We start from the raw sequence: 22225 nt of genomic DNA, 5'->3' as shown, positions 1-22225 counted from the left end.
CCCAGTACCGGAGAAGCAGGAACTTTAATCATCTGCACCAGATTCTTCCCAGAGGGAAAGGCAATGACAGGGAACTCGAGCAGAACCGCAGGAGGGGCCGTGGGGCCTCCAGGTTCCCGGGGTCACTAACAAAGGAAGTGGGCTCAGGAGAGAGCGCCACAGACTGCAGGCCGAGCTCAAGAAAGGGCTGGAGTGCTCGCCAGGCGGGGCCTCGGGAGCAGCTCAGATGGTGGCTCTGCGGCGCAGGGGGCTGTGCCGGCCCCAGGAGCACAATTCCAGCAGCGCAGGCCCCAGATCCCAGGGTGCTGGGGGACACAGCCCAGGATCCTGTGCTCTCCCAAGGACAGGCAGAGGCCGGGAGGGCCCAGAACATGAAGGACGCTTCTGCCACCAGTGCCCACAGCTGTGCACATCAGCGTCCTCCGCCCCCGGAGCATCCAGGCCAGGACATACTAGATGCTGCAGTAGTTAATGTGGGAGCTGACTCCAAGGCTGGAGAGCTGGTCTCCACCAGTGGGGTTGTTCCTCCTGGTGTCACCCTGAGCCTGGGAAGGCGCGGGGCCACCAGGGAACAGGGAGTAAACAGCTCCCACTGAGCCCAGCACCTGGCAGAGGGCGGGAAAGCTCCCCCAGGTGCACACACCTGAGAACCAGCACAGCAGGCCCCTCCCCCAGAAGACCAGCTGGAAGGAGGGGGGAAGAGCAGTTCTTGACTCAGCAGCGCTGGAAAGCTCCAAGGGAAGTCAAGGGATTTATAGTATATAGAACCAGAAGATACCTCGCCTTGTTTTTTTGTTTGTTTTTGTTTGTTTTTTCTTTTCTTTTTCTTTTTCTTACTTTTTCCAGTACAACTCGTTTTTAGCCACTCCGCACTGAGCAAAATGACTAGAAAGAAGAACTCACCACAAACGAAGGAATCAGAAACAGTACTCTTTCCCACACAGTTAAAGAATTTGGATTACAATTCGATGTCAGAAAGCCAATTCAGAAGCACAATTATAAAGCTACTGGTGGCTCTAGAAAAAAGCATAAAGGATTCAAGAGATTTCATGACTGCAGAATTTAGATCTAATCAGGATGAAATTAAAAATAAATTAAACGAGATGCAATCCAAACTTGGAGGTGCTAACAATGAGGATTAATGAGTAGAAGAAAGAGTGAGTGACATAGAAGACAAGTTGATGGCAAGGAAGGGAGCTGAGGAAAAAAGAGAAAAACAAAAGATTATGAGGAAAAGTTAAGGGAAATAAATGACAGCCTCAGGAGGAAAAAATCTATGCTTAATTGGGGTTCCAGAGGGTGCAGAAAGGGACAGAGGACCAGAAAGTGTATTTGGACAAATCATAGCTGAGAACTTCCCTAAGTTGGGGGACAGAAACAGGCATTCAGATCCAGGAGATAGAGAGATACCCCTTAAAATCAATAAAAACCTTTCAACACCTCAACATTTAATAGTGAAACTTGCAAATTCCACAGATAAAGAGAAAATCCTTAAAGCAGCAAGAGACAAGAGATCCCTAACTTATATGGGGAGAAAAATTAGATTAGCAGCAGACCTTTCCACAGACACCTGGCAGGCCAGAAAGGGCTGGCAGGATATATTCAAGGTCATAAAGGAGAAGAACATGCTGCCAAGAATACTTTATCCAGTAAAGCTCTCATTCAGAATAGAGGAGAGATAAGAACTTCCAAGATAGGCAGAAACTGAAAGAATAGTGACCACCAAACCAGCTCGGCAAGAAATCTTATGGGGAACTCTGTAAAAGAAAAAGGAAGTCCATAAAAATAATCCACAAAAACAGCTACTGAATAGGTATTATGATGATACTAAATTCATATCTTTCAATAGTAACTTTGAATGTGAATGGGACAAATGATCCCCTCGAAAGAAGCAGGGTTTCAGACTGGATGAAAAAGCAACACTCATCTATTTGCTGTCTATAAGAGACTCATTTTAGACCTAGGGACACCTCCAGCCTGAAAATGAAAGGTTGGAGAACCATTTACCATTCAAATGGTCCTCAAAAGAAAGCAGAGGTAGCAATCCTCATATCAGATAAATTAAAGTTTATCCCAAAGACTTTAGTAAGAGATGAAGAGGGACGCTATATCATACTTAAAGGATCTATCCAACAAGAGGACCTAACAGTCATGAATATTTATGCCCCTATTGTGGGAGCTGCCAAGTATATCAAGCAATTAATAACCAAAGTTAAGACATACTTAGATAATAATACATTTATTCTGGAAGTCTTCAACATGGGGCTTTCTGCAAATGACAGATCTTCTAACCACAACATCTCCAAAGAAACAAGAGCTTTAAATGATACACTGGACCAGATGGATTTCACAGGTATTTACAAAACTTTCCATCCAAATGCAACTGAATACACATTCTTTTCAAATGCACATGGAACTTTCTCCAGAATAGACCGCATACTGGGTCACAAATCAGGTCTTAACAGATACCAAAAGATTGGGATTGTCCCCTGCATATTTTCAGAGCATAATGCTTTGAAATTGAACTCAATCACAAGAAGAAATTTGAAAGAAATTCAAACATGTGGAGGTTAAAGACCATCTTGCTAAAAGATGAAAGGGTCAACCAGGAAATTAAAGAAGAATGAAAAAGATTCATGGCAAGTAATGAGAATGAAGATACAATCATTCAAAATCTTTGGGATACAGCAAAAGCAGTCCTAAGAGAGAAACACATCGCAATACAAGCATCCCTCAAAAATTTGGAAAAACCCTCAAATATACAAGCTAACCTCATCTGTAAAAAATCTGGTGAAGGAACAGCAAATAAAACCTACACCCAGCAGCAGAAGAAAGTTAATAAAGATTCAAGCAGAACTCAATGAAATAGAGACCGGAAGAACTGTAGAACAGATCAACAAAACCAGGAGTTGTTTCTTTGAAAGAATTAATGGCTAGATAAACCATTAGCCAGCCTTATTAAAAACAAATGAGAGAAGACTCTAATTAAGAAAATCACAAATGAAAAAGGAGAGATCACCACCAATACCAGGAAATACAAATGACTTTAAAAATATATGATGAACAGCTATACACCAATAAATTAGGCAATCTAGAAGAAATGGATGCATTTCTGGAAAACCACAAATTGCCAAAACTGAAACATGACGGAATGGAAAACCTGAATAGGCCAATAACCAGGGAGGAAACAGAAGCAGTCATCAAAAACCTCCCAAGACACAGAAGTCCAGAGCCAGATGGCTTCCCAGGGGAATTCTATCAAATGTTTAAAACAGAAACAATACCTATTCTACTAAAGCTGTTCCAAAAGATAGAAAGGGATGGAATAGTTCCAAACTCGTTTTATGAGGCCAGCATCACCTTAATTCCAAAACCAGACAAAGACCCTGCAAAAAGGAGAATTATAGAACAATATCCCTGATGAACACAGTTGCAAAAATTCTCAACAAGATACTAGCCAATAGGATCCAACAGTACATTAAGATTATTCACCATGATCAAGTAGGATTTATCCCTGGGATGCAAGGTTGGTTCAACACTCGTAAAGCAATCAACTTGATAGATCATATCAACAATAGAAAAAACAAGAACCATATGATCCTCTCAATAGATGCAGAGAAAGCATCTGACAAAATACAGCATCCATTTCTGATCAAAACTCTTCAGAGTGTAGGGATAGAGGGAACTTTTCTCAGCATCTTAAAAGCCATCCATTAAAAGCCTATAGCACATATCATTCTCAATGGGGAAATACTGGGAGCCTTTCTCCTAAGATCAGGAACACAACAGGGATGTCCACTCTCACCATTGCTAATTCAACTTAGTACTAGAAGTCCTAGCCTCAGCAGTCAGGCAACAAAAGGAAATAAAAGGCATTCAAATTGTCAAAGAAGAAGTAAAACTCTCCCTCTTTGCAGATGGCATGATACTGTATATAGAAAACCCACAAGACTCCACCTCAAAATTGCTAGAACTCATATAGCAATTCGGCAGTGTGGCAGGATGCAAAATCAATGACCAGAGGTCAGTGGCATTTCTATACTCTAACAATGGGACTGGAGAAAGAGAAATTAAGGAGTCAATCCCATTTGCATTGCACCCAAAAGCATAAGACACCTAGGAATAAGCCTAACCAAAGAGGTAAACGATCTATACGCTAAAAACTACAGAACTCTTCTGAAAGAAGTTGAGGAAGACACAAAGAGATGGAGAAATATTCCATGCTCATGGATTGGAAGCATTAATATTGTGAAAATGTCTATGCTCCCCAGGGCAATTTACACATTTAATGCAAGCCTTATCCAAATATCATGGACTTTCTTCAGAAAGTTGGAACAAATCATCTTAAGATTTGTGTGGAATCAGAAAAGACCCCGAATAGCCAGGGAATATTAAAAAAGAAAAACAGAGCTGGGGGCATCACAATGCCAATTTCAGGTTGTACTACAAAGCTGTGGTCATCAAGACAGTGTAGTACTGGCACAAAAACAGACACAAAGATCAATGGAACAGAATAGAGAATCCAGAAATGGCCCCTCAACTCTATGGTCAACTAATATTCGACAAAGCAGGAAAGACTATCCACTGGAAAAAGGACAGTCTCTTCAATTAATTGTCCTGGGAAAATTGTACAGCCATTTGCAGAAGAATGAAACTAGACCATTCTCTTATACCATATACAAAGATAAACTCAAAATGGAAGAAAGATCTAAATGTGATGCAAGAATGCATCAAAATCCTAGAGAATACAGGCAACACCCTTTTTGAACCAAGCCACAGCAACTTCTTGCAAGATACATCTATGAAGGCAAGGGAAACAAAAGCAAAAATGAATTATTGGGGCTTATTCCAGATAAAAAGCTTCTGCACAGCAAAAGAAACAGTCAACAAGGGATCCCTGGGTGGCGCAGTGGTTTGGCGCCTGCCTTTGGCCCAGGGCACGATCCTGGAGACCCAGGATCGAATCCCACGTCGGGCTCCCGGTGCATGGAGCCTGCTTCTCCCTCTGCCTGTGTCTCTGCCTCTCTCTCTCTCTCTCTGTGACTATCATAAATAAATAAAATTTAAAAAAAAAAAAAAGAAACAGTCAACAAAACTAAAAGACAACCTACAGAATGGGAGAAGATATTTGTAAATGACCTATCAGATAAAGGGCTAGTATTCAAGATCTATAAAGAACTTATTAAACTCAACAGCAAAGAAACAATCCCATCATGAAATGGGCAAAAGAGAAATTTCACAGAGGAAGACCTAGACATGGCCAACAAACACATGAGAAAAACACATGAGACACACCTCTTGTCATCAGGTAAATACAAATCAAAACCACAATAAGATACCACCTCACACCAGTGAGAATCATGAACATTATCAAAACAGGAAACAAATGTTGGAGAGGATGTGGAGAAAGGGGAATCCTCTTGCACTGTTGGTGGGAATGTGAACTGGTGCAGCCACTCTGGAAAACTGTGTGGAGGTTCCTCAAACAGTTAAAAATAGACCTGCCCTACGACCCAGCAATTGCACTGCTGGGGATTTACCCCAAGGATACAGATGCAGTGAAATGGCAGGACACTGCACCCCAATTTTTATAGCAGCAATGTCCACAATAGCCAAACTGTGGAAGGAGCTTCGGTGTCCATCGAAAGATGAATGGATAAAGAAGATGTGGTTTATGTATACAATGGAATATTACTCAGCCATTAGAAATGACAAATACCCACCATTTACTTCAACGTGGATGGAACTGGAGGGTATTATGCTGAGTGACGCTAGTCAATTGGAGAAGGACAAACATTATATGTTCTTATTCATTCAGGGAATATAAAAAATAGTGAAAGGTAATAAAGGGAAAGGAGAGAAAATGAGTGGGAAATATCAGAGAGGATGACAGAACAAGGGGAAACGAACAAGGGGTAGTGGAAAGGGAGATAAGTTGGGGGTGTGGTGACTGGGTGACAGGCACTGAGGGGGGCACTTGATGGTATTAGCACTTGTTGTTATGCCATATGTTGGCAAATTGAACTCCAATTAAAAAAAATGGAGCTACATATGTCTAAACTTTATTGTAAGAAAGCCCCAATATTAGAACACAAGATATACAATGTTCATTTATTTTTTTCTTTTTAAGATTTTATTTATTTATTAGAAACAGAGAGAGAGGCAGAGACAGGCAGAGGGAGAAGCAGGCTCCATGCAGGGAGCCTGACGTAGGACTCGATCCAGGGCATCCAGGATCACACCCTGGGCTGAAGGCGGTGCTAAACCGCTAAGCCATCGGGGCTGCCTCTACAATGTACATTATTATTGATTTTGAAATCACCCCCTTTAGACCAGCCTGCAGGTTGATTTTACAATCCTATTAAACATGGAAATATAATTTGAAAATGTAATTAACAAAATATCCTCTCTTAAAGGAAATATATTTGACAATTCCTTAATCTATTTTGTTTGTAACATATGGATCAATGAAATGTAAGTTTCTTAGAAACTAATTTTAGAAAAAGGGCAGAAGAGAGCCTGGAAGTTATCCTGTCTACTTCATCTACCCAGAAGCCTAGCCTTATGTCAAACAGCAAAAACATATTCCTTGAATGAAGAAACCTAATTAAGCTGTTACTGCTTGTATGAACGACTGTCTGCACAAAAGTCAATGACAAATGTGTGACAATTATCTTCAATGTAACCTCTTCTACACCTAATAGTTTAATTACTTTAAATACATGTCTTAATTTTATGGGTCATTTTTGCCATTAGCCTGTAAATATATGTTGTAAAGGGCTTAACTTGTCTTTCAGTGTAAAGCCAAACTTTATGTTACAGGGCTAATATAAATACATAATAATATAATAAATATACATAAAGTACAAATGGATCAAAGGCAATCTATAGTAAAAATAGACCTTTCCAGGTAATCAAAATTCCTGCACCATCCCCAGATATAATCACTATTAAATGCATCTGTTTTACTAAAAAATAGTGTACATACGTGTAAGTATGGTCATTCTATCATAAAGTATATTTTTCACTTAAAAGTACATATTTCAAGGCTTTTCCTCTATTAAAACATATTACTTGATTTCATATTCTAACATAAAAATAATTCAAGCATACAGAATTGAGGTTTCATATCGAAGCTATATTCTACTAGTGGACATTCATGTTCTTTTAATTTGTATACAATTGTAAGCTGTTCTACATAATACATTTTTATACTCCTGATTGTGTCATCTGTAACCTGTGATTATACATGATAAATTCTGACAAGTGGAACTGTTTAATAAAAAGTAATGTGAATTTGTTATATAACATATTGGTAATAGCCTTTAAATATTGGAACAATTCGCAAAAATATCCCTTAGTATGTGAGAACTGTTTTCCCATAATCTTTATAAACTTATCATTAATCATTTTAGTATTTAACAATTTAATTGGTAATACAAATAATTAGTTTTATCAGCGCCCTTTAAATATATGTCATGACCTGAGCCAGAACCAATAGTCAGCTGCTTAACCAACTGAACAATCCAGGCACCACTGAACTTGGCTTTTTCTAACATTATCTTTCTACAACACAGCTAGGAAACTGCTGTGAGAACCATTCCACAAGGTAAGTATGCCCATTCTAATTATGCATTAAAATATCAAGCAAACAAGCACAAACTGGGTCTGTCGCTTATTGTAACCAATGTGAGATCTCTGTGCCAGAACTCCATACAATATCTCATCCCATAAGGTAACCTCTAACCAAGAAGCAATTCAGGACATCTGGTATCAGTGCTTAGTAAGACTGCATTTAACAGATAAAATATCTGGTATTCTTTTTTCCTCAGTGCTCTCCTTTGAAGAAGGATTGAAGGGCATTGCAACATTCTTCCTCAAAACAAAACAAAACAAAACAAAACAAAACAAAACAAAACAAACAAAAAACCCTCCACCTTAATCAGCGTACTTTGGGTCTGATTATAGAATTAGGTTTATTTTTTTAAGATTTTATTTATGTAATCATTAGAAACACAGAAAGAGAGGCAGAGACATAAGCAGAGGGAGGAATAGGCTCCACGCAGGAAGCCTGATGTGGTACTTGATCCTAGGACTCCGGGATCATGCCCTGAGCCAAAGGCAGTCTCTCAACCACTGAGCCACCCGGGCATCCCTAGAGTTGCATTTAAAAAGGGAATGATTCCAATTTACTTTAAAATTTTTAATTACATAAATGAAGTATCATCCTAGATGGAAGCCTATTTTGTCCTTAGCTCCTAAGTCTATTACCTCTATTCTTTGTCCTCCTAAATACCATTTGATTTGCTTGGCCAGAATCCAATGAAAATTTAATATTGAGATCTATGTTATCTTCTTTGCTCTCTCACCCACTCTAGCCCAAAATATTTCATTAAATAATACCTTTAGGTATGTATAAATAGGATTCAGTTAAAGAGCCCAAATAAACACATAGCAAATTTGCCATCAGCGCCTTTTACTTGCTTCCAATTTTCTGCAGTTTTATTTTAACCTAAATCTTACACTATTCTGCTTAAAGATAAGGCTCATACCACTGCCTCACAATGATATTCCATCAAAATCCTAGAGAAGAACACAGGCAACACCCTTTTTGAACTCGGCCATAGTAACTTCTTGCAAGATACATCCACGAAGGCAAAAGAAACAAAAGCAAAAATGAACTATTGGGACTTCATCAAGATAAGAAGCTTTTGCACACCAAAGGATACAGTCAACAAAACTCAAAGACAACCTACAGAATGGGAGAAGATATTTGCAAATGACATATCAGATAAAGGGCTAGTTTCCAAGATCTATAAAGAACTTATTAAACTCAACACCAAAGAAACAAACAATCCAATCATGAAATGGGCAAAAGACATGAACAGAAATCTCACAGAGGAAGACATAGACATGGCCAACATGCATATGAGAAAATGTTCTGCATCACTTGCCATCAGGGAAATACAAATCAAAACTACAATGAGATACCACCTCACACCAGTGAGAATGGGGAAAATTAACAAGGCAGGAAACAACAAATGTTGGAGAGGATGCGGAGAAAAGGGAACCCTCTTACACTGTTGGTGGGAATGTGAACTGGTGCAGCCACTCTGGAAAACTGTGTGGAGGTTCCTCAAACAGTTAAAAATATACCTGCCCTACGACCCAGCAATTGCACTGTTGGGGATTTACCCCAAAGATACAAATGCAATGAAACGCCGGGACACCTGCACCCCGATGTTTCTAGCAGCAATGGCCACGATAGCCAAACTGTGGAAGGAGCCTCGGTGTCCAACGAAAGATGAATGGATAAAGAAGATGTGGTTTATGTATACAATGGAATATTACTCAGCTATTAGAAATGACAAATACCCATCATTTGCTTCAACGTGGATGGAACTGGAGGGTATTATGCTGAGTGAAGTAAGTCAGTCGGAGAAGGACAAACATTATATGTTCTCATTCATTTGGGGAATATAAATAATAGTGAAAGGGAATATAAGGGAAGGGAGAAGAAATGTGTGGGGAATATCAGAAAGGGAGACAGAACGTAAAGACTGCTAACTCTGGGAAACGAACTAGGGGTGGTGGAAGGGGAGGAGGGCGGGGGGTGGGAGTGAATGGGTGACGGGCACTGGGTGTTATTCTGTATGTTAGTAAATTGAACACCAATAAAAAATAAATTAAAAAAAAAAGAAAAAAAAATCAAATACAGTGTTCAGTCATTATGGCAATTAGACAATTTAAACGTAGTTTTTAAAAATATTTATTTACTTGAGAGAGTATTCAAGGGAGAGGGGCAGAAGAAGAGAGAGTCTTAAGCCAACTCCACACAGTGTGGAGCCTGATGCAGGGTTTGATCTCATGACCTTGAGATCATGAACTGAGTTGAAACCAAGAGTTGGACACTTAGCCTACTCCACTACCCAGGCACCTCTAAAACAGTTTTTAAGATAGATTTATTCTTTTAGTGGAATATATTAGCATCTGGTATAAATATCTAAATAATTTTCTTTATATTAAGTTCACATCCATTCTTTTTTTAACCTCATTTAGTAATGCTTTTATTTTACACTACTAAATTATTTCCATATGCTCACTTTCTGTGATTAATAAAATGTCCTAGAAAAATATAAAATCCTGACTTAAAATCAAATATCTTTTATTTTGTAGGCTAGAAACACATTCTATATTAAGCATAGCCACTTGAGTTTTAATGTATACTTAGAGAAACAGGACCCATTTATTTATTATTAGCAGCTGAAAATGAAAGCTGTTGCTGGAGGTCTTCAGTTACATAAAGAGATATCAAACTTCACATGTTAAATGTAATCAGTGTGTACAGTCATCATTTCCTGCAAGCCAAAGGAATCGTATCGAGTACCTCTAGCCACTGAAAATAATTCAGTGTTCACTTCAGTTCATATGTTATCAGGACTCACATGTATTAAAAATATATTTATTGTTATTTTGTTTCAATTTTTAAAGGAACCCCTGTAATGTCATCTGTATTATCTGTTGGCGTTGGGCACTAGTTTTCTGTTTTGCTTTCTTCTATATTTAAGCAGAAAACTAAAAGATAGCCAAGTGTGTCAGAGCTGAGTATATTTTTTCATATTAAATTTTCTTAGAAATATGCAATGTGCAAGCAATCAGGAGTAATGCTTTAACATACTTAATCTTAAGTATCAAGCTACAGCCTACTTTTCCCTAATACACTTAAAACCATATGGTTGTTTCTGTTTTTGGTGTCAATTTGGTTGGATGGGCAATACTTAGGCACAACATGAGACATTTTCATTGATTCTTAAAAGGTCTTTATTCACACTTGAGCTAAAGCAGCTGGTGGAGGGTTAGAGAGCACTCAAGTCACCAAATCTCTGGATATTGCTTTCTGCTGCACCATCTGTGCCCTGTTAAATATTCTTGATTTTTGCCAAGTTTGGGCCAATTTATATGTTAAGTCAGCTACTGAAATCAGGATCCAAGAAGCTTCAGGGAGAAAAAAAAATGATATTACACTGCACAACTCTTATACATTAATCATTAGTATTAGAATGGGACATTCAAGTACTGCCACTCAAAAGACCATTGTGAGAAATCAGGCTCCCTGGATTTTGGGAGGACTGTGAATGTGAATTATTTTTCAGAACCTTCACCCCAGAGAAATGTACCCCATCCTAATCTTTCAAGATAGTGAATTCTGTATGGGAGGCTACAAAGCAGCTGCAGACTCAAGTCTGTTACAAACACTTTTTAATCTTCTCTGCACCATAACCTAGTAAGACCTAATATAGTGGCTAATTATTTTGGTAGCTTAACAATTTTACAGTCTTGTACCTGACAACAGCTTCAAATAACACAGATTAGCAGTGTGTAACTTCTCATTTTAAGAAGTATAGCATTCTAAATTGCCACTTGGAATAAAGACTCAAATTAGGAGTCCTGCTCCTGCTTTCCTGCTCTTGAGATATTGATTTTCAACAGTGAATAAGAATTGTGTTATTTCAAAATTAAAAGGAAGTCTTAGGATATACAAGTCAATTTGTTACATTCTTAGAATCCTTTGACTAAATTAGATATAAAGTTTCATTGAGACTAATAGGTGTGGAAAACACTAAGAGTCTGGATATTTTAAAGACTGAATAAAGAAGAAAAAAAAGAGCAGCAGATGATTAAGAAATAACAGTAGAATAAAAAAAAAGTATGTAGAGACATTTCCTCTGAGTATTTAGCAAAACTATAATATGAAATAATACCTAATCTTTTTTTAAGATTTATTTATTTATTCATGAGGGAGAGAGGTAGAAACATAGAGGGAGAAGCAGGCTCCCCATAGGGAGCCTGATGCAGGACTCAATCCAGGATCCCAAGATCATGCCCCTGAGCCAAAGGCAGACAGACACTCAAGCACTGAGCCACCCAGGTGTCCCAAAATAATACTTAATCTAATTGGAATTTTATTTAGTGAAAGATCAATGTATTCTAATATAACTAATGAAACTGATGTTAGCTAATAGTTGCCAATTATCTTCTATGTGCCCAGTACTGTACTGAATTCATTAATTCATTATCTCATTTTGTCTACTCAAACCATACAAGAGTATACACTCTTAAGTATGCATTAAAAGCCATATATTGCAGTGTCTTATACACAAAAGGTAGTAACAATTTATTTACTGACATCAAAGCCATTTCAAATCATTCACTGCCAAAAATGTCTATTAAATCATATACAAGTGTCTTAATCATGAGTTCAACAATCATCTTATATTATCTGAGACTATAACTTCTCACATCCCATAATATAAAAGACTTAAACTATTTTTTTCTTTACATTGCTCTGAAATGTGTGGTAACATATTCTACAAAGAGATAGCATTCAGTATCTAGTCACATAAAAACAAAGATAAAAACTTTGGCCTCCTACCAAAATATCAAAGCAAATTGGCAAAGCATACCTTTAGAATTATTTAAAAATCTGCCAAGTTTTCAATGCTTACAGCTAAAACAACAATATTCTCTAGGATTAAATGTTTAGTTTTATTTGCCACAAGTAAAGCAATGAATCACTTAGTCTCTACTGGGATGTCCAGGCATCTTTGTCATGATTGTCAAGATTCAAATGTTAAAATTAAGTTTTAAAGTATTCCAGGACTCAGAGATATTATGTTAAATAATCTGAATAGCTCAAAGGTTCTTTTTAAAATATTTTATTTATTTCGAGAGAAAGAGAGAGAGAGAGAGAGAGAGAGAGAGAGAGAGAAAGTGAGCCAGCAGGGGAAGGGGCAGAGAGAGAGAGAATTATAAGCATATTCCTCTAAGACTGTGGAGTTGGCCACAGGGCTTGATCTCACGACATTGAGATCACAACCTGAGCTGAAATCAAGTCAGACACCCAACTGACTGAGCTACCCAGGCACCCACAGAGACTGTGGTTTTTAAATTATTTTTAAGTTTGAGAAATAAAAACATGCATTTTCTTAAAGGAAGTAAATATGAATTTCAAAATTCAATACGATCTAAAAGTTTCTGAGAAATCACCATAAATAATACTAAAATTGGGAAAATTTATTGAGTTTATGTAATGCCTCCAGGCTAGAATACCAAACTATAATGTAAAGTTAAAATTCACACACACACACAAAATATTCCACTTGTGATTTTTTCTCAAATGCACAATTTTCCCAGTTTATGACTGGTAAAAAGTATAGCAAAGTAGAATAATGTATATTTTTAAGTAACAATTCAAGTATGGAATTACCCAAATTGCCTTCTATAAGACAATCACAATCAGTAGACATCATGTACTTCAAGCAGGATCTAAATGAATGCCAACATACTTCATCAATAAGATCCAATCATCTAACCAATGTGGGTGTATTAAGGTTGACAGTGGTGGTGCAAAGATTATTTTACATAGTTATCACTATATCATTTAACATTTTATCAGGGACTCATGAAATATCAAAAAAGAACTCATTAAGTGTCATGTCTAAAAATCATAAAAATTTCAAATATTAAAAATTTGCACTGCTTAACATTATACTATTAGTGGATAATTAGTGGTCAACCTCCATAATATTTACTGAGATTAGATGAATACAAAAGGAGTTTCAGTTTGGTTCTACACCACTATATAGGCAGCCACTGAACTTAATATGAAGAGACAATCCAATGCCACTAACACTCCATAAATCCTATACATTTCTATACATTATTTATAAAAACTCAGATAAGTAATACAAAACTTACTCCATCTTAACCACAATTTTTTAAAAGCAGACAATTGAGAACCAGGCCAATAAAGAATATATGTTTGGCATAATATTATATAATTGATTCAAAATTAAGACATATACTTAAATATTTGAGGTGAAAAAATCTCCATATAAAGAAGCCAGTTTCTTTTCTCTCTTCACTATCTTTAAATTATTCCTCTATTCTCCTAGCTCTTTTTGTCCTCTTTCCTACCTCTTCCCTCCAAATTTTTCCATTTTTTCTCCAAAGGCTAAGTTATGTTACTTAAAATATAAAGTAAGGGACAACTGAAAATGATCTATATTTTATATCATAATTAATTCAATATGATTTTCATAGTGACTTTTATTTACATCTGCCAGAATACCACAGTCTTTCTGGGATTTTACATGAGATATAATTTTGAAAACAACTTTAGAATAGTATTTTGATGTTTTAAGACTCTCATAGTTGTCTTAAAGCTACATAATTGTGCTCAGAGACTTTAAAAAACAAAATAATTGCTAACATTTGAAAGGTTTGTTCTCTAAAAACAGGAATAAACGTTAAGGATTAAACAAAATAATACTTAACTGATAGTATGGTTTATAGTCTTCTGCATGACTTAAAAATGTATAGTCCTGGGTGCCTAGGTTGATCAACTGGCAACACTTGATTTCAGCTCAGGTCTTGATCTCAGAGGGGTAAGTCCAAGTCCTGTGTTGGGTGCTACATTGGACATGGAGCCTACTTAAAAAAAAAAGAAAAATAGACTTCCGAGAAAATTTGACTAAGTTTAGGCATGATTTTTTTTTCTATATTGGAGGAAAACCTAGAGTATTATTAAGGAAATGAACTTGCCATATTGCAGTACTTCAAGGCATTGCATTATTTGCTGTTTTTGTATACAGTTGATTTTTAAAAGGATGAAAATATATTTCAAAAATATCATGGATATAAAACATTCAAAATTAAGGGTTACACTTGTCCCAAAAGAACATTTTGAAAGAAAGAGGTGAATTGGTCAATATTATAATTTAATACTAATATGTGTGTGTTAGAAGAATCATTTTCTAAAGAAATAAAAATGATTCTCTGGATTCTCAAGACCAAAGAGTAAAAGACAATCGATGTATCTTCCTGGTAATTTCCACATAAGTTATACTGAGTAAGGTGGCTGGTATAATCGATTTGCTCAAAGCTGATTCTTAAGATTACTAAGAAAAAGAAGCTAATAGCTCAAAATAAAAATTTAGAACCACTTTAATGTCTTTTTAAAAATAACTTACTTAGAGAATAACAAGTCAATTCTAAGTTACTTTTAAGTAAATAGTCTTCATCTTGGTTTAAATATATGAAGTTTCAGGAATACAGATTATTGTTTACTTTTCCATAGTAATTAGTATTTTCACTGATATCTGAAACACAGAATACCTGATAATGGTAATAATTTTTTTAAAGATTTTATTTATTTATTCATGAGAGACAAAGAGAGAGGGAGAGGCAGAGACACAGGCAGAGGGAGAAGTACTCTATCCCGGGACTCTATCCCGGGACTCCAGGATCACGTCCTGGACCAAAGGGAGGCATTACCACTGAGCCACACAAGGATCCCTGATAATGATAATAATTTGTTTAAAAACATAAATTATGAAAGTTCTCTTTATCTGAAGTAATGGCTAGCCCTCCTGCTGGTACATGAGGCAAATTTTAGATGAATTGATTTCTGTGCAGCCTAAAATCAGTGGAAACCACTATTTTCCAATAATACTTTCTGTTTTGTTAGAATTTATTTTCAGAGTAGAAACAAAAATATTTTGAAGAAATATAGACAAGTTCATTATCTCATTATTAAAAGGTACTGTCATGTTTCTCATTCAACAAAACCAAGACTCAAAATATTTTCAATCATACTTCTAAATGCCACCAAGATTAAAAATAAAATGAGAGTCTCATGGCTTAATTCCTAAAGAAATATCAAGACATGTTATATAAAAAACAAACAAGCAGAAACGAACACACACACAAACAAAATATTTTCCTAAATGTAAATACTCAGGAGACTTTAAAATGATTTTTAAATTTTTCTATAGAGTAATAATGTGTCCTTGCCAATAAGGTAAATAAACACATAACAAAAAAAAAAAAAAAGAGGAAGAGTATTTTGGGATACATAAAATAAATTTATGTTGTACCAAATGGAGTATTGGAATGAAAGATGGAAGAATAAAACCTGACTCACAGTTCTTGCTTCTGAATAATTAGAGGAATAGTACAAACATTATTTGTTAAGTGAAACTAGATAGGAGCAGTTTTTCCTGAAAGAATATGAGTCTGATTTTACAAGGAAATGAAAATTTAGATGCAAAGTGTGGAAGTGGTGTCAGCATCGGAGATTTAGATTTAAGAGAAATCAGTTAACATCTGAAGGCAATGTAGTGATGTGGAAAGAACTAAATAAAAAGTTTGAAGAGTTATTGCCTTTTCTTATGTTACTTTTTTTTTTCCAAATTTACCTTATGAAATAGTAGCAATCCCCAATACATACACCATATATCATCGAAAACAGACTCAGAGCTGTGAACTCAACATCTCAAGTTGTAAGAGCAAATAAATGCTTAAGACTCCAGGACTCTACCTGTTTATAATATATCATTACAGTATAAAGAGCTGTTCAAAATTAAGGAAAAGACCTAAAGTAAAAATATTGTTATTTAAAAGGTTTAAAAAGTATTACTCAAATAGATAAAAGAGCAAAGAAGTGATACTACTTAATGAGTCACTACTTGAAAGACTAGATTTAAAAAATACAGATCTTATAAATAATATGATTCAAAGGGAGAAGGATGATCATCAAAAAAGAATGATCATCAACACATATCTAAACAAGTGTTTAGAAATGAGAGCATATATAGATAATGATACAAAAGTAATGAAAATCTGATTTATTTTTGAAGAGAACGATTTAAAAGTTGACTACATAGGTTTAACGCAGCTACGGGTAATGACATTTGTATAGTCAGGTCTTAATGGAAACTTTCCACACGGTTATTATTGAATACCAGGCCACCAACCAGCCATGGGCAGTTGTGAAGTCTGTCTTCAAATCCAGATGTAAAGCTCCTTCTTGATAAAATTCAAGGCTTGTCTATGTAAACAAGTTAAATTGAAGAGTCCTGTAGGGGATAGGTTTAATTTACTTATTTACCCTTTGAAAGATGCTTTTAAAACAAGAACATATTTTTTTTTCCTTCTAACGACCAGCCTTTTAATGCAATGGTATTATTTCATAGCATGCTGATAATGTCAGTAACTGAATGTTAAGACCAGAGTTTGACATGGATAACTAGTCTGTTTGTCTGCAGAATGCAGAAGACATACTTGCTTTGATCTGTGCTGCATCTGAAACATTCTGGCTCTGACTCCATTACTTCTTCTGTGATTTGGAAACCTAGACATGCCTTAGGATGTGGGGAAATGATCTTCCCATGTGATTCACTAGCCTGACAATGGATAATAAAAACTTGATACAATTGTCTTATAGGACAACAGAATTACAGTAACTAAAGCTGTTAGAAAAATAAAAATGAGCTCCAATTAATATACTTAATATTTGTGTGTGATTGCAGAAGAGTGAGATGGAAAGGGAAAGCATTGCTTTGAAGGAGCAATGAAGGAAGGCAATTAATTTTATCATTAGTATACATAGTGTAATTTTAATAAACATAAAGCAGATATTCTTATTGTGCAAAGTATAATAAAAACAATAGAGCAAAGGAAACAACAGGAACAAGAAAACCAACATATTCTGAAATCAAAAACCTAAAAGTTACTAAGATTAAAAAATGTAATAAGCTCTTTAGTTTTTATATCTTACTATAAATGGAGATGAAAAAAATCACGTAAGAACAAAAGAAATTCTGAATGTAGACCAAAAGACTTAGAAAACTTATTAATGTATTTAATTTTAAAAAATCATAAAAGCCTTTTTTGAATTATGCATAGTCTCACTTAGGCAATATTAAAATTGTTTTAAGAGAGGCCAAGGACTCTGAGCATAATAAAATAAAATTACTAAAAACAAAGACCAGCACAAAAGCTGGATCTTCTCCAAGAAACCTTGCCACGACAAAGTAGATCAATTTTTAAACTGAATCTACTCTGCTAGAATGTCAGCCAATCAGATTTAACATTTTCTTGAATATGCATTACAGTTTTAGAGAAGCAAAAATACGAAGCATTTATTTTATCAAGTTGAGAAATTTTCTTGAAAATCTCATTAACACTACTATAATCGTATTTTGAGATTTTTCTAACCTATAAGATGCTATGAGTGATAGTTACACTGGGTCATTTCTGGCCCCTTATTCTATAAGTATCAATGTATTACTTAACATTTGTTCAAATGTATTTTCACATCAATGTATTGCAAAGTAACTTTTTCTTAAAGTTTGACCTAAAATCTCGAATTAATAATTTTGAGAAAAAATACAACTTGCTAAAAAAATGACATGCATATTAAATATGACTAAATTGAAGCAAAAAGACCAGTTATAAAAGTGTTTATGTTATTTCCATTCAAATCCATTATTTGTTCAGGACCTTCTATACATCAGGAACAAATAGTTTTATGATGATGAATAAGTCTCTATTTATGGTATCTATTCGAACTTTCATTACAAATAACTGTTTTTTAATTAGTCACAAGATTCATGGTAACTAAAAGCTTACATACTTTTCTGTTATTTCTCTTATCCAAATTAAATCTGAGGAATTAACTCCCTTTTGAGATTTATATTTTTCATCTTTTATTAGAAAAGTTTCAAAAAATATAGAGCAGGTTAAAATAATAAAATTATCATGCAGACTCATCAATTAATATTTTTCACATTTCCTTTAACATCTATTTCTATCTCCCTATACACATCATCATCATCTATTTAAATTATCTATACCTGGGATCCCTGGGTGGCTCAGCGGTTTGGCGCCTGCCTTTGGCCCAGGGCGCAATCCTGGAGTCTCGGGATCGAGTCCCGCGTCAGGCTCCCGGCATGGAGCCTGCTTCTCTCTTTGCCTGTGTCTCTGCCTCTCTCTCTCTCTCTCTCTCTCTGTGTCTCTCATGAATAAATAAATAAAATCTTTTAAAAAAATTGTCCTACTACTAATCATGTTAAGTTGGATCACTTGTTTCACTGGAGACAGTGAGATCTTTTCATTGTACAGGTTAATTTTCTCCTCTGATATTAATTAGTAACATTTAGGATAATGCCTAACCCAGTAATGACATGTGCCTGAATGATTATTGCTTTGAAGGCTAGATCATACAAATTTTCTTAATTCATCTTGTTCCCCCCCATTTATTAATAAATGTTCTTTACAAAAAACTAGAGTTAATCTCATAGTTTATCTCATCAACTATGATAAACTGCAATGCTCCATTTTTAAGTAAGACATAAGCTTGATTTTTTCTTTAACGTTTCTTCAGTAAGAATTTGTGAGTCATTTATTTTCAGTTTATTTATGAACATCAATATGCACTTACATATATTTATATATTTAGTGTATTACAATTAGAGTAATATGTTTTTTAATGCTTTAAATTGTAACTAATTTTGCCAGAGAGCTCGTCAATTTGACATCTGTGCCTCAAATTTAAAGGATTTTTGCTTTTTGATAGACAAAATACATCATGCTTTTCTTGAAATTTTCCTATCATATGTCTAGAAATATCCATTTTTCCAAGAGGCCCTGCACCCTGCTAGTGAGGTATGCAGTGGCCAAGTCTTTTCAGCCTTTACCTTTTCATGGTAGAAATACTTCAGTTTTCCCCATCAAGAAAGATGTTAGTCCAAAATAATGTATATGTGCTTTTTCATGATAAGAAAGATACTATATACTTAATATATTATTCTGCACATGTGTGTTGATCAGAAATGGGTATTAAAATTTGTTGAAAAAACCAGAAATTTGTTGAAAAGTTTTTCAGCTTTTATGCAAATATCATAATATTTTCCCTTAGGCCTATTAGTAGAAACACAATTTTTTTCATCCTCTATTTTCTAAGTTGTAAAACCCCATAATTGTGTAACTAAAATTTTTTTAAATAGCTTTTGGGGCAAATGACAATACCTATATCATTTTTATAAATATAAAAAAGTAGAATAAATAAACTATGATACTTTGTGTTTAACAAATAAGATCTATCCAATTAGACCTCATTTGTAAATTACATGGAACCCATTTCCTGGATAAAACACAGAACAATTTTCATTGTATTTAGCATATATAGATCATAAAGCATAATTTATATTACTAAAAACTGTCCTCTTTTGTTTGACTATTGTTTTATACTTTGGAGGTCTGATTCTCAATTCACAAATTTGTATTTATTAAATATCTTAGTAAGTCTGATTAAAGTTATAATCAACAGCAACTGAAACTAAATATAAGAATGTTTATATCTATAAAAGTTTTATATGCATATACCTTTTAACTCTGCAAGTTCACATTTAAAAAATCATAAAATATGTGTGCAAAAACATATGGGCAATAATACTCACTTTAACTTGCTTTTCATGTACCAAAAACTGGGGATAATTGATTTGGTCATCCAGGACTTCTTATGTAAATTATAGTGTATATAATATAGTGTATATAATGGAATACTATTAAACTGGTAAAAATGATAATTAGTATGTGTTCACATGGAAGGATCTCAAAAATACAGTAAAAAGGAAATTAATTTTAAAATAGGTAAAGTATTATCCCATTTGAAGATTAATAGGTGCCCCTATAGATTTCTGGGAGAGGGAATTTGCAAAAAAATTTACCCTAAAAAGTGGAATTTAAGTTGATAGGAAAGAAATTTTGTGTTTTTTTTTTAACTTTAGGAATATTTTTAAGTGTACACATATTTATTCTCTACTGAGCAGTTTAGGTAAAATAATACATGTGCAAACACGTGTTTGAATTTAAAATAAGCATAGAGAAGCCATGATTCAATTTTTATACTCACTTAAAATTTAATTTTGTCCAAACAATTATATTCAACACACATTCCAAGTTGTATAAGGTTTAGAAATTTTGGGCATTGAATAGTCAATTCATTTCTTTATATTCTCTTTGGGTTGTTATTCCTCAGAATCACAGGATTCAAGTTAAAAATAATGAATAGTTTGGGAATGCACCATGCAGAGGAGAACCTATTTTGTCCTTCGATCACTCTTGTTTCAGTATGAAATGTATTGCTCTAGGGAGCTAAGCAGAGGAACTAAAGAGTCCTCGGTATGTTCCTACTATGCTTTATAGCTACATAGTCATCAGATGTATTACTGAAATCCCATTGGTTAGAAATGTTAGATTCGATATCTGAATGTCTAGACTTTTCCAGCACATTTCAGAATGAATGCTACCAAAGAGCCAAATTAGGCTATGAGGAGCCAAACTCAAGTTCAGAGGCAGCATATACATATATAGAACCCACTGAGTTCCCAAATAATCTGCATCATAGATCCCAAAAGTGAAATGAAGCTCATAAAAACTTTCCTCTGGTAATAACTTTCATTAGCTTCCCTAGATCTCAAACTTTTAAAAAATGACAGTCTCTTGCTCTCCCTTTTGTGCCCAAGGTAGATGTCTTTAATCAAGTATCTGTTTTTTTACTTAAAAAAGAGTGATAAATGCCTTTTAATCTAGTTATTGGATATACACAATCATAATCACTTTTAAATAACTCCTATATTTTCCAATCAAAGGTGGGTGAAATAAGAACATGTTATGAATTTTAAATTATGAGATGTGTTCCTGGGGAAACAGATAGCTCTTGTGTGATGTAAGAATAGCCCAAACCTAAATAAAATCAGGTTATTTTTATTTGAGTAGTATTAGGAAAAATAATTTGATTGAATGTCTAAGCTGCCATGCAGTTTTGGCTTCAGATGGTACATTTGGGAACCATGGTAAATCACAAAAATATGTAAACTCTTACTTGGTAATGGGCTTCAGAGACCGCAGAGTGCAAGGCCAACTTTCCTTCTAAGTATCACTTATCCCCAAAGTATGTCGGAAAAAAAATGAGAATTTATTTTAAACATGAATATTTTCAGTGAGAATGTTACCATTTATAAAACTGGCATAATAATTAGAAATATCTTCTTTACACTAACTCTGTCTTCTGTTTTGCCCTCTGAACAACAGAATCAAGTCTCTCAATTACATAATACAATATTTTTAATAGCTGAATATTTATACCTTTTATTCACTTCAATGCTGCAAGTTAATCATCCTCTGATCCTTAAATAACATTCTATTAAACATGATACCCAAACTCTTTGGTGCTTATGTGTAGAGCTTTCTTTAGACCTCCTTTTCTTCTGTTTTTCAAATTCTTGGCCACTCTTAAGAATCAAGATATGCTACTTTTTGCTCTGTTACAATAACCACTTTAAAATATTACTTTTTTTAAGGATTTTATTTATTTATT

General features: G+C 34.9%; 1 long non-coding RNA gene across 2 annotated transcripts; it reads right to left on the bottom strand.

The window, feature by feature from the left end:
• Nucleotides 1-6167: 6167 nt before the first annotated feature.
• Nucleotides 6168-21795, bottom strand: LOC144322205 (uncharacterized). 2 transcript variants are annotated; one of them, XR_013387782.1, is made up of 3 exons: nucleotides 21731-21794; nucleotides 14338-14493; nucleotides 6168-6358 (listed from the first exon to the last, which is right to left on the bottom strand). It is a non-coding gene; the product is annotated as an uncharacterized LOC144322205 (long non-coding RNA). The 2 variants fall into 2 exon arrangements; XR_013387781.1 differs by lacking the exons at nucleotides 6168-6358; nucleotides 14338-14493 and adding an exon at nucleotides 16674-16919 and having other exon boundaries at nucleotides 21731-21795.
• Between the last annotated feature and the right edge of the window lie 430 nt (nucleotides 21796-22225).

Source organism: Canis aureus, chromosome 10, assembly GCF_053574225.1.
Source record: "Canis aureus isolate CA01 chromosome 10, VMU_Caureus_v.1.0, whole genome shotgun sequence".
Classification (NCBI taxonomy): domain Eukaryota; kingdom Metazoa; phylum Chordata; class Mammalia; order Carnivora; family Canidae; genus Canis; species Canis aureus.
This window is presented reverse-complemented; position numbering and strand designations above follow the sequence as displayed.